Source organism: Rhipicephalus sanguineus, unplaced genomic scaffold, assembly GCF_013339695.2.
Source record: "Rhipicephalus sanguineus isolate Rsan-2018 unplaced genomic scaffold, BIME_Rsan_1.4 Seq7327, whole genome shotgun sequence".
Classification (NCBI taxonomy): Eukaryota; Metazoa; Arthropoda; class Arachnida; order Ixodida; family Ixodidae; genus Rhipicephalus; species Rhipicephalus sanguineus.
In genome coordinates this window covers 27750-40034 of record NW_023615867.1, presented here as the reverse complement: position 1 = coordinate 40034, position 12285 = coordinate 27750, and positions in this window count along the sequence as shown.

Sequence of the window (12285 nt, the reverse complement as noted above, 5' to 3'; positions counted from 1 at the left end):
CCTGGCTGATCTCTGTAGAAAATCATTGCTGCTTTGACTACCTTATACATATTGGTAGTGAAACTGCCTTGCCTTTCTCTTAGTGCATACACCTGGTTTTTGCCTGTGCCCAATTTTCTCTTCACTGCTTTTAGGCTTCTTCTGTTCTTTAGAAAAGCATGTTCAATTCTCTCCATATTGCACCTTCTTATGTTGGCTACCTTACTCTTGTTTACTGTCTATTGGGTTGGAGGCTTTTGTGTTTCTTCAAGTGGCAGTAAACAACCTTGCGGTCCAAAATTTCTGATGGAGAGATGCGCACTTGTACGATGTGAACATGTTGCTGCAAGAATTTTGCGAATAAGTGCTGTAATAAGGAAGGCTCTCTACGTGAAAGTGCCCGTTAAGCTTTGGACATTGCTATTGCAGATCGCATACATCGATGCAACGAGAATCCCAATATCTTCCTTGTTGTACATCTCTAAAATATCTTTGAACATAGCCATTTCCATCTTGAAGTGGTACATCCTTTGGTCATCTTGCTGTGTTGCTTCTGAAATGCCAATAACAGTTACAATGTGGAAAGCTCACTTTTGTTGTTTACTTGAAGACATCATTTAAAGTGCATATCCTGACTCACTTAAATTTGTATTGACCTAGTACATGTACTGAAACAAGTGCACAAGGTGCCCAAGAAGAAATAAGGACCCACAAAATTAGCAACATTTCAGTCTGTAACCAGAACAAGCATTCCAAGACATTCCCCAGGGCTGTGGAATAAAACCATGTTTAGAATAACTTAGAATAACAGAGAGCTGAGCTAGTTGGTAAGTATTCATTCTAAAGGGCAGGGCGTGCAAAGACAGGGCGGCCACTATCGCGGAATGTTTAAAGAAGTCCGTTATGCTAAGTCCGAGCATGGTTGCAGAAAGCAATGAGAAAAAAACATGTCGTAGGTATTCCTTACATTCATTGCATGTCTCACAGGCTAAAGAAAGTGGGAAGTAGATACAGCATTAATGCTGTCTTTACAGCTGCCAATTATCTAGGTAAGATTTGTGCACTGTGCAGAGAAAGAATGAGCGAGTAATAGTAGACAAGATGCGGAATAACATTTGTTTCATAAAACATGCCAACAAATTCACTGATTGCTGTACAGGTGTGGTTTATAAGGTTCCCTTTAGCTACAGCTGCTTCTACATTGGACAGACGAGCCACTGTGTTAACCAGAGATTATTGGAACATAAAATATTGTTAAGCGGAGGCTCACCTTCTAATCTATCTTTACATTGTCGAGAGTGTAAGTCCACGCCAAAATTCGATAAATACGCAGTTTTTTATAGGCATATGAATGAACAAACTCGTCTAATAATCGAGGCATGGCATATCGATAATAGTGCGCATGCATGCGCACTATTAGCTCATGCACATGCATGAGCTAACCGTCTATTAACTTGCATAAAGAATAAATCAACTGCCTTATCTTTCACGTATACCCCCACACGTGCCGGATTGATAAGTACATCTATTGCATCAGCATGCGCAGATAAGTTTTCATGTCTTCTTTCTTTCCCGCCATTGTGTGCCTTTGCAGTTGATAGTTGGCATTTGTGGTGTCTTGACTTCTTTCTTGTGTCAAAACCATGTTGTGCATCAACCTTGGTAACAGCAGCATGCTAGAACACACAGTGTATGTCAAAGTGTTCCTGAAACACTTTTCCAAGTAATCATATAATAGCTTATCAGTTTATTGCCTCATGAATCTATTGCCGCAAAATTTTTTCAAACCAGTAAAGAATGGGAATGAGCGGAGTTACAGATGACACGGTACTAAAAAGAAGTTAGCCACCTCGAGGTGCAATGACAATAATGACATCTGTGCAGGCTAGATGAGTCTTTCAATGATGTACCAGTATAGGGCACAGGCTGTGATACAACCTAAGTGTCACTGCTGCAGGTAGTAGTACCACTGTGATTTGCTTGTTTCAGGATAAGTTGTATACTGCTGTAAAAGTGGCCAGCTTGTTTTACTGCTTTCATGTTAGCAAGCCTGAAAACATCACTGCAGATCATTGTGTACACTTACAAAGTACCACCCAAGCAGTAAAGATTGCATAGGACTGCCAGACACTCCACTCTGATTACTGGAGTAAATTATTTCTTCTGGCAACAATCACGAAGAGCTAACCTAAGTTTGAAGACCTTTATCATATTAGTACATTTTCTAGTAACAGGTCGGTTTCGCCAAAAAAAAAAAAAGCTACTGTAAGGTGCATGAATACTGCAAAGTTTCGATACTGATAAAAGTAACAAGCAAGAAAATCTTAGTCGAAGATCTATAGGGTATAAAGCATGACCGCTCAAGATTGCCCTGTATACAAAGATTGTGATAACCGCCAGCCACATGTACTGCCAGCCACAGCCATCCAATAAAGTATTGCAACACTTATTTAAATATGCAGATGCCTCAGCTCAATGTGAAAATATAGCCATTTCCTGGTAACGATACAGCTGTATATTTTATGCATGTTATAGTGCAGCCACACCACGCACATTTAGAATTCTGAAATGTAGAGTGTGTATACAACCATACAATGTATTGAATTGTACTGTATGCCCCCTCACCCTATGCCTCTTACGGGGCCTGTGAGGTATTCTCAAATAAATAAATAATCAGATGCCTTCTAAAGTTGAAAATCGCACACAGAAAAAGAAAGTAGTGGAAAGACAGATGTAGAATTTCAATAAATGTAATTTTTTCACTTTTTTGTGTTTACTAATGTGGGCCGATTCTATGATCTTTTTTAAATGTTGCATGAAGCTTTAAAGGATACTCTGCTCATGAAAAAGTTGTTATAAGAGGTCATGAACCACCCGTCAGGCTTGGTGAAAGAATGTAGTCTTGGTGAGAAAACATAGTCAACGAGAGTTGGAAAGTTGGTAGATCATTAGAAACAACTGGTTGCAGTGTGAACTTGACACAAAAACAAAAGGCACGAACAAGCACCGCGTCTTCTTTTGTCCTTGTGTTGAGTTCGCGCTGCAAGCAGTTGTTTCTTTGCTCAGAAACCACATCCTGTGGAAAGCAGACACCACTATGAAAAGCTCAGCCAAGCCTTGCAGTCATGCGCAACAAGGAGAGATTAGAAGCGGAGCGTGAAGTTGCCATTTTCACAGGCACCCTCTTTTCATACAGGGGGCTGTGCTCACTCTCTTCGCAGCTGTCGGCACGTGCTGTTTGACATTGAACAACACATAGCAGGCCAATATTTCACATAAATAAAGAGCGGCATTTGGATAAGATGCGTTTCTTGCCACCAAGGTGCTGCCACACGCTGGCCCTGTGCTCTGTAGTAGCCACACTCATGCACAGGAATGACAGCAAAGAGCAATCGTGTTTCATCACGCATGCTCAAGCTCATGACGTGAATTCTTTCCTCTATGCCATCCCTCCATGTGTACCTTCGAGCAAGCTGAGAGAAGAGGGGAAGCACTGAAAGCGTGTGACAAATCCCTGTAACTCTATTCGTTCTTGATGAATTCAAGAAATTTTTGCGGCAATCGACTCGTGAGGCCCGATACTGAGGTCATTTGATGATTACTTGGAAAAGTGGTTGAGGAGCCCCTTAAAAAATTGTAATGGTAACTGCCCGCTTTCTTACAACTGTGCAAGCTGCTTTACACCAGAATGATATGTGCGTTGAGCAAGTTTCTAAAGGAAGTGATATCAGGGGCGTAGCCAGAAATTTTTTTCGGGGGGGGGGGGTTCAACCATACTTTATGTATGTTCGTGCGTGCCTTCGTATGTGTACGTGTATATATACGCAAGCAAAACTGAAAAATTTCGGGGGGGGGGGGGTGGGTTTGAACCCTCCAACCCTTGACCCTTGGCAACGCCCCTGAGTGATATCAACCGTTGCAGTCAGTGTTCTTTGAAATCTGTTGCATCTAAAGGTAAACCATAGCGATTAAAGTGTGTATGTGTGCATGCTATTCACAGTTTTAATCACAGTTGTACGTGGGCTGTTTGAACCAGGTGGCGTCTTTGCTAGGACAAAACCAAGGGAAACGACAGCTGTAATAATAGTGCAGCTGGTCTACCAGAAATACAGCAACTGGGTGCTTGTGCCAGTCAAAATTTTGCAGGTAGTCAGATTCTAACGCAACAATATCTGGCAATGCAGAATTTACAGCACCACTACACAGAGCTTGTAATGCAGAGAAGTGGCCATTTCCAGCTTAATTTTCTTCTTTGCCTTGGCTGATGCAGCAAATTATTTTAGCATTCTACACAAACCAGACAAATGGCACATTTGTCAGCAGCGCCCAAGGTCACAGGGAATACCTAAACTTTGCACAAAGTTCCAATGTGCACTGTCCTATGTGTTGTCTTGCCTATACAAATTGATGGTAGGACTGCATTACATCAAACGTGCTGCAATTGTTATGCCTGTGCCCCGTGCTGCGAAGAAGCACAGGGCTGTGAAGAAGCACACTTGCAGCGAAGTGAGGTACGTAATAAAAATGGTACAATTAGCGCTAGACAGTTGCACTGAGAACCATGTAATGTATTGGACAGATGGTAGCGTCGACCATCTACACGTGAAGTGTATCATGACATATCAAATGGAACGACACGGACATGTAGTACAAAACAGTAACTCTATTACACTGAAGCCTCCCTCCAGCAAAATAGCTGCACCGATCAGAAGCTGCAGTAAAAGTAACATAATTGCACCAAATCAAGTTTCGGGACTGAGGCCGTAGCGTCACGTAAATAATGAATTGTTGAATGCAGTTCCACCTCGACTACAACCGAGCTCGAGCTAAGCACTTGTACTGTGGTGTAATCATATACTCTGACTGGCCCATGCTCACGCAGGGTGCAAATTCACAAAGGTAGAGTTCGAAGGCGAACGGCACACAAACACAACACACCAGGCAGAAGGCCTGGCCCGTTTAACTCATTTGCTCCGTCGCGCGGTAGAAAACACCGCAGGACAGCGAATGCAAAAACTTACTTTGGCGTGGGTTGACACCGGCGTGAAGCGCGCATGGCCTATGGCTGCAGATCAAGCTAGGGACAAGTGGAGCTAGGGGCGTTCTTCTCCTCAGTACCTAGGCCAGTGGCCGTCTTCAGGGAGAAAAAGTGCCTAAAACAGGCGTTTCAGGCTCTACCGAATGGCGGCGCTGCGGTCGCTCCCTGTAGCCATAGAGTTTCCTACAATACTTACTAGAGGGAACTCTGGCGCTAGTGTCTATGGGAGCTGCAATGCATCGCGCTTCAGCCAGCATGGGAATCATGGGTAGGGTGGCTAGAAGGGGAGGTGTGCTGAGCGCGGCGGCCAGCCATAGGAGAGGGTGGTCCTCTTTCGCGTGACCGCCGCTAGGGCAGAACATAGCGCTGCCGTCTGGGGCGCCGTCAGCGTTTCCGCGGAGAGAGGCCAATCCGGCTGTCAACGCCTGGCCGGCGGTTTGTAGTTGTGTAGTTTGCTGCGAACTGTTGGCGCGTGCTGTTGATTCATGAGTGATGTGTGCTGGCAAAGATGCCGTCTACCTCAAAGAAAAAAACTGAGCGTTGGTGCTTCGTGTGATTCCGGCTACAGGTCTTGTTCGGAAAAGTGCCCTTTTCCGTGCACCGACTTGCCAAGAACTGTTCTTGAAGTGGGCATGCGCCATTCCGAGGGCTGACAAACCGCTGCTTGCGCAAAGCATTTGCGCAAACAGCGGAATGAATGACAAGAACTCAAAGAAATGAATGACAAAAAAGTCAAAAGAAGAAAGCCTTGTGTGATGTGAGGCAAGCCGTGGAAACCATCAAGTGCATTCTGTTCTACACAATAAAGTTTCTTTACCTAGTAACATGTTGCATTTATTTATTTGGCCTGAAAAGCCTGAAAAGCGTGCTGGTGTCGATGTAGTCTTCTCCGCCCCTAACAAGCTTTCAAAACTATGTTTGCTTGTTAACGCTGATGGCAACAAAAAAAAGAAGGATGCGCCAAAAGACATGGGGAGCGGTTTGTTGACTGTGAAGAAGGTATAGTCTACTCGCTGCCCTTGAGCTGCGGGAAAAGATATATTGGACAATCGGGTAGATGTCTTAACGATAGGCTCAGGGAGCATAAGAATTTGGTAGGAAAGACATGCCATATCAGGCCACTTGTCAATGCACTGCAGGACTTGCGCATGTGAACCACTTTTCGGGCAGTGCTCCGTAATCGGAAAGGAAAAGGATAAGCTGACACGTGAAGTGATTGAAGTGTACGAAATTGATCGCCAAAAAGACAGTTGTGTGAGTGCTCCCTCTGTGACCCTCTCCACTAAGGAGATAGAATTTTTTAACGGTAACATGTCTTAGGCCGTGTGCAAAATAATGAGTGTTAGGTTTGTTGTAACTTTATCTCGTGTTGGTGATGTGCCTAATGTTGCTTTCATTGGCTCGAAGTGCGCATATAAAGTTCCTCCTTCAGAGAATAAAGTTTCAGTTGCAGTTCGGCGCTTCGTCCTGTGTTTTCTTCTGTTGTCCCCGTCTTTGTGCGCTGTAGCCTTTAAGATGCAGTACGAACTAGCCCACCAAGCCATACTTGTGAACTGAAAAGCCAATTGAGCCTGAAAAGACTACCGAACGCTGTATTACCATGTATGCCATGGTTTAATCCTGATTTGGTTGGCGTAAATCAAGTTATCTGCTTTCGCACGTAATGAGGCGCACGAATAAAATGATCAGAGCGCATTGGAGCATAACTAAGCCACCAGGGCCGTAACTAAGGGGGGGGGGGGGGTTCTGACACCCCCGAATTTTTTTCATGCTTTATTTATTTATTCATTTATTTATCATAGTACCCACAGCGCCCAAGGGCATATCACAGTGGGGGGGGAGAATACAATATTTCGATACAGAATACAGATTCCAACATTTTAACATCACAATAAATGCAATTCACTGTCAACTTACGTAGTGATACATGGGACATACACAATATTAATCGGGTTCATAGTACAGTTTTGTCCTTACAGAACCGCGCGACTACACTACTGGAGACCCAGCAGTGAACTTACTTCATGTGAAGTAATTTCTGCTACTTTAGGAGACAACCAATTCCACTGGCTTATCGTCCTGGGAAAAAATGACATCCTAAATGCGTCAGTCCGGCAGCTTATTTCCTTGATCTTATTGGCATGATGTAATCGCTGCGAAACGTAATCCCGTTTGTGAAAGTATCGCGAGGGGTCCAGACCTGTTCGGTTATGAAATACGTTGTGAAAAAGTTTCAACCTCAGATATTCCCTTCGTTTGTATAGAAGTTCCCAACCAAGCCTTTCTTTTGCTTTTGATACACTGAAATTCCTGGTATAGTCAGAGCAGACAAACCGAACAGCTATGTTCTGAATTCTTTCTAAATTGGACACGTCACTGATCCCACACAGCACAAGCAAAATCTCAGATAGATCGAACGTTAGACATGTACAGTTGAGCCTTGGCCTCAAATGGTAACTTTTTTGCATTTCTGCACAGGAAACCTATCACACGCCCGTCTTTAATTGTGACGTGATTGATGTGACAGCTCCAGGAAAGGTCCGGTGTGAAATATACACGAAGATGCCTTGCCGAGAATGGAGAACGGCCACGTTCGCTGACGGCGCCCCCAACGACAGCGCCGCCCCACGGCATTCACGCGAATGGCGGCCAACTTTTGCCGCCCGGTCATCACACCTTCCCTTCTAGCCACCCTATCATGGGTAGTACACGGATTTGTCTAAACTTCGTTCTTTCGGCTCCGTTTGGCTCCGCGTCGCCTGCATCCGCTTTGTCGAAAAACGAAGTTCAGCAAAAATCAGCAGTTTCACTTCACCACTTTAACTTCTTTAGGCTCACCGATTCAAATCTGGTCACGAAGTTCATAACGATCCATTCTTTTATCCGAAAGAAAACCAAAACATAGCAATAAACAAAGCCACAAGTGCGTTCGAAGCCCACAAGCACGAAGACTAGGCAAATCCGTGTACTATACTCGCGGTATGGTGGCTAGAGGGGGAAGTGTGACGGGCGCTGTATCCCCGCCGTGGGAGAGCGATGCGCGGAACGCAATGAAAGTTCTGGCCGCCGCAAGGGGCGCTGGTGTAGTAGTAGGTGCTCGCGCTCGCCGCGCTTGCTTTGGCTCGTCTGGACTCGTTCGTTCTCTCTGTGCTGTGCCGTCACCTTGTTCGGATGCCTTGCCTTCGCTGTCGTCGTTTGTTTACCCGCCACTGTACCCACGTGTTCTGCGAACCATGCCGTCAAATCGCGCAAGTACATGCTTCGTCCCTGGCTGTAAAGGCGGGTATAGATCGTGCTCGGAGAAGCTTTCGGTCTTTAAATCCCCGAAGGATCTCGCGAGGCGAGAGCAGTGAGCTCGAAATAATGAGCGGACTGACAAAGAGCTGACAGGGGACAGCGTTGTTTGCGAGCGGCACTTCGACGTGAGTTTCATCGGAAGGACATACCAACACATTATAAATTGTAACAATGATTGTTCGCGGGCCAGTTGGTACATCTTGAACATGAAACAGCGCGCTTAGACAGGACAGAAAGTTACAAGAAGCAGACAGACTGTGTGCTTCTTGTAACTTTCTGTCCTGTCTAAGCGCGCTGTTTCATGTACATTATAAACGGTGAGGTTGTTGAGATACCCCGCGTTTGTCAGAAGACGCTGTGCCTACGGTGTTTCTGGACGCACCAAAGTACATTACCAAAAAAAAAAAAAAAAAGAAAAGCAGACAGGAGTTTCCAAAAATAAGGGAGCGCCAAAAACTTGAAGTTGAGGAGGGTCAAGTAATTTGACCTCTTAACGTGATAGGGGAGTATGTGATAACAAATGTCTGACATAATTATGGGATGACAAATGTGTGATAAATAAACATGTCCTTGCATGTATTTAGTATGCATCTAAAGCCGTAAGTTAACAGAAATCATTGGTCCTTGCATAGACAGAACTATCGCTAAAATAATAAAATAAAATGCTCAGTATCAAAGAGCCTCCAGCTGCAGCATTCCGATCTCCACTTCAATTTTCTCAAGGAAAAGGAGCCGGAAATTGTAAATGCTTTGAACATTTCGCGCTCAAGAGCACTTCAATTTTCTCAAGGAAAAGTAGCCGGAAAATGTAAATGCTTTGAACATTTCGCGCTCAAGAGAACCAGGGGCGTAGCCAGAAATTTTTTTCGGGGGGGGTTCAACCATACATTATGTATGTTCGTGCGTGCGTTTGTATGTGTGCGTGTATATATACCCAAGCAAAATTGAAAAATTTCGGGTGGGGTTTGAACCCCCCCAACCCCCCCCCCCTTGGCTACGCCCCTGAAGAGAACCCCCTACAATACAGAGGAAATGGAGGGGGGGAAGTAGGTGCGGACTAAGAGAGAAAAAAAAAACGCGCTGCACTGCAGCCAATATACTCGCTATGAACGATTGTAAACCGTTTACACTTGACCAAGAGGAAAGAACACTTTAAAGTCAGCTGAGCTATGCAGCCGAGCAAGTGGTTTAGTTAAACTGAAGCAGACTATAAATATGGTAAAAGCAGCGCAAAAGGAATATGATAATAAGAATGACACAGAACCAGCGCTGAACAGTTCAGCGCCTGTCCTGTGTCGTTCTTCTCGTGTTGTCGTCTTTTTGCGCTGCTTTTACCATGAAAATCAGCCAACTAGCCAAGTTTTTGCACACTGTAGCAGATTAAACATGTCGAAGCAAACCGGTATTAAGAAACATTTAAATATGAAAGCCTGGAGGCATGCCAGTTCCGTCTGGTTTAAAAGCATTCTTGGTTTTCTTTTTTTTTTCCCTCTTGCTTAACACCGCTAACAACTTGCAACACATGCTTCTTAGCGAAACAAACACGTAGCGCCTTCAACAGCACGGGCGCGGGGTATAAGCGATTATTAGAAACAAGTGAAACTAACGTTTAGCGGCCATACGCAAAGCAGGCAAATGCCGCCGCAAGCACCTACGGCGCAGGTAGCGCCACCTGGTGTGACCGCCATCTTTCATTGGGAATTCGTACAGCCCTCCGCTCTCGCCCGTCACACTTCCCCCTCTAGCCACCATACTCGCGGACAACTTTTCTTGGCAATGAAGGGAAGGCTAGAGAGCCGAACTCCGCATGTGCTACCGCTGAAGGTTATAGTCCCACAATTGCGTCCGTGTTTTCTGCGTGAGAATAAAAAAAAAAACATTACTTTATTTTCTACGGGACGCTGTTTGAAAAGAGGGTCAGCGCGCACCACGGAGATATTTATATTTGTTTTGCTTTATGCAGTGTCATTTCGCGTTTTTGCACCTGTGAAAACGTCGCACCTTTTACGTGCACCTCACAGTCAAAATGGCGTCTTCGTCTTCAGGTGAGCACTTGTCACCCTCCAGCTTTTTCAACAACTCGCCGAGGGAGCTTGAGATGGCCTCGAGGAGTTACGGAGTCGCCCTCTATCGGACGCGCCTCGATTGCGTGTTAGGCAGGATACCGCCGGCGCACTCCCCATAGGTTTTGCTGTCGGCGCTCTACAAAAACACCTCGCGGAAGCCCTTCAGGGCATTTCTGTCAGTACTTTCGAAATGAACTGTGTTCTTTACTGTCAAAATAATCATTTTCGACGAACTGAAAGCACAAGATAGTGTACAGTCGCTGTCTCTTTGCAGAAAACCGAGCACCCGCTTCACGCTGTCACCGCGTTGGAGACCCCTGAACCGGCTTCTTGCGTGAAAGGTAGTCACTCGCTGAGTGCAAACTATGTGAAATATCTCGTTAGAGTAGACTGCCTGTATAACCAAACGGAGCATAACAGAAAGAAGCCTCAAGCTAGCGATCGCACGGGTTCGCGACGACTGACGGTGCCTCTGCATGTATGAGCGTCTGCATGTATGTTCGTCTGATGGTTTCGCTTTTGCTACGAGCGCGTTTTGGCACCGCGCTGTGAATTTTAGGCCGCAAAATATGAGAATTTGTGAGTAAACAAACAACTACTGTTGCGCGGACGCTATCAGAGCAGTTCAAAAACAATTTCCCTACAACTGCGGCTTCCGTGCGCATGGTAACTTTGTGGTCTGCCGTCCCGACGATTCAGTGTTTTTTTTTTCTTTTTCGGTCTAAATTCGGGTACGTTTCAATGTCATTTGACAAGTTGTCTCGCACTGCGTATTGATCGGTCTTCTCAGCGGGCAAATGCCGCTGCTTCTGTTTCTTTATTCAGCGCATTCGTTTCGTTTGGTGCTCACACAAAACGTGAGCAAATGCGACGCCTTTTTTTAATGCTCCTTAATTATCGTTCCGTTTGCATTCCAGTGAACTTGCCGCTCTCTGTCATTAACAAATTCTTACACCAAAGCTTCACCACTTCGAGATTGCTGGTGGAAGGAGAACCAGTCTACGAGACAGAGCATGTAGTAGCATGCGACGCCTAGGAAAATAATGAAAATACAGTAACGTTTGCCGGACTTGTTCTGCAAACGTCGGCTGTGAACTAGGACCCACATGAACTTGAAATAGCGGTGAATAAAATAGAAGGTATTGCAGCAACCAGCAGCCGCAAAACAGGATAATAATTATTTGGCGTGTACCCCAGCAATTTTGGCAACAGTGTCGAGTCTAACGCCAACAGGGTGGCATCTTTCCCACGTAAATAAATGAGGCTCCAAGAAAATACATGGGGTTGGCCGGTGGGCCGATCACGGAGGCAATGTAAAATTTATGTAGCTTATGAAGCATTGCATGTCTCATCAAATGGGAAGGTTGCCCGTCGGCGTCCCGCGTCGGTGATGCAAAAAATAATCATCACGGGATGGTGTCGTCATATGACGTCATCATGACGTCACAGATCGCCAAAATATGTAGCGTTATTATGACATCACGTAATGTGACGTCACATGATGACGTATTAACACGTCATAGTCGATTTGCATTGCCTCCGTGATCGGTCACGGAGGCCGTGCAAAACCGCGTTAGGTGCAGAACGCTTTTGGAGGGGGGCGCGGGAGAATCAGTACATCGACTGACAAGAAGAAGACGGCTTTTGCCTTCTAGTCATCTTTAACGAATGCATAAGGGACCCTGGGCGTTTTCTATTCAACGTATCTAAACAATGACTTGCGCATCTGCAGCATTTTGTGGACGCTGAGCACGGGGCCGAGTATCAAGAGGTCGCATTGGAGAGTTCTGAGATGGCATCGCACGTGGTAAAAGGTAGCGCTTTTACCATCCTGTGGCAGATAAGCATCATTTGCCGGCGGGAAGCGTGCGCGAGCAATCGTCTCAGTGCGCGCTGTCTGCTACT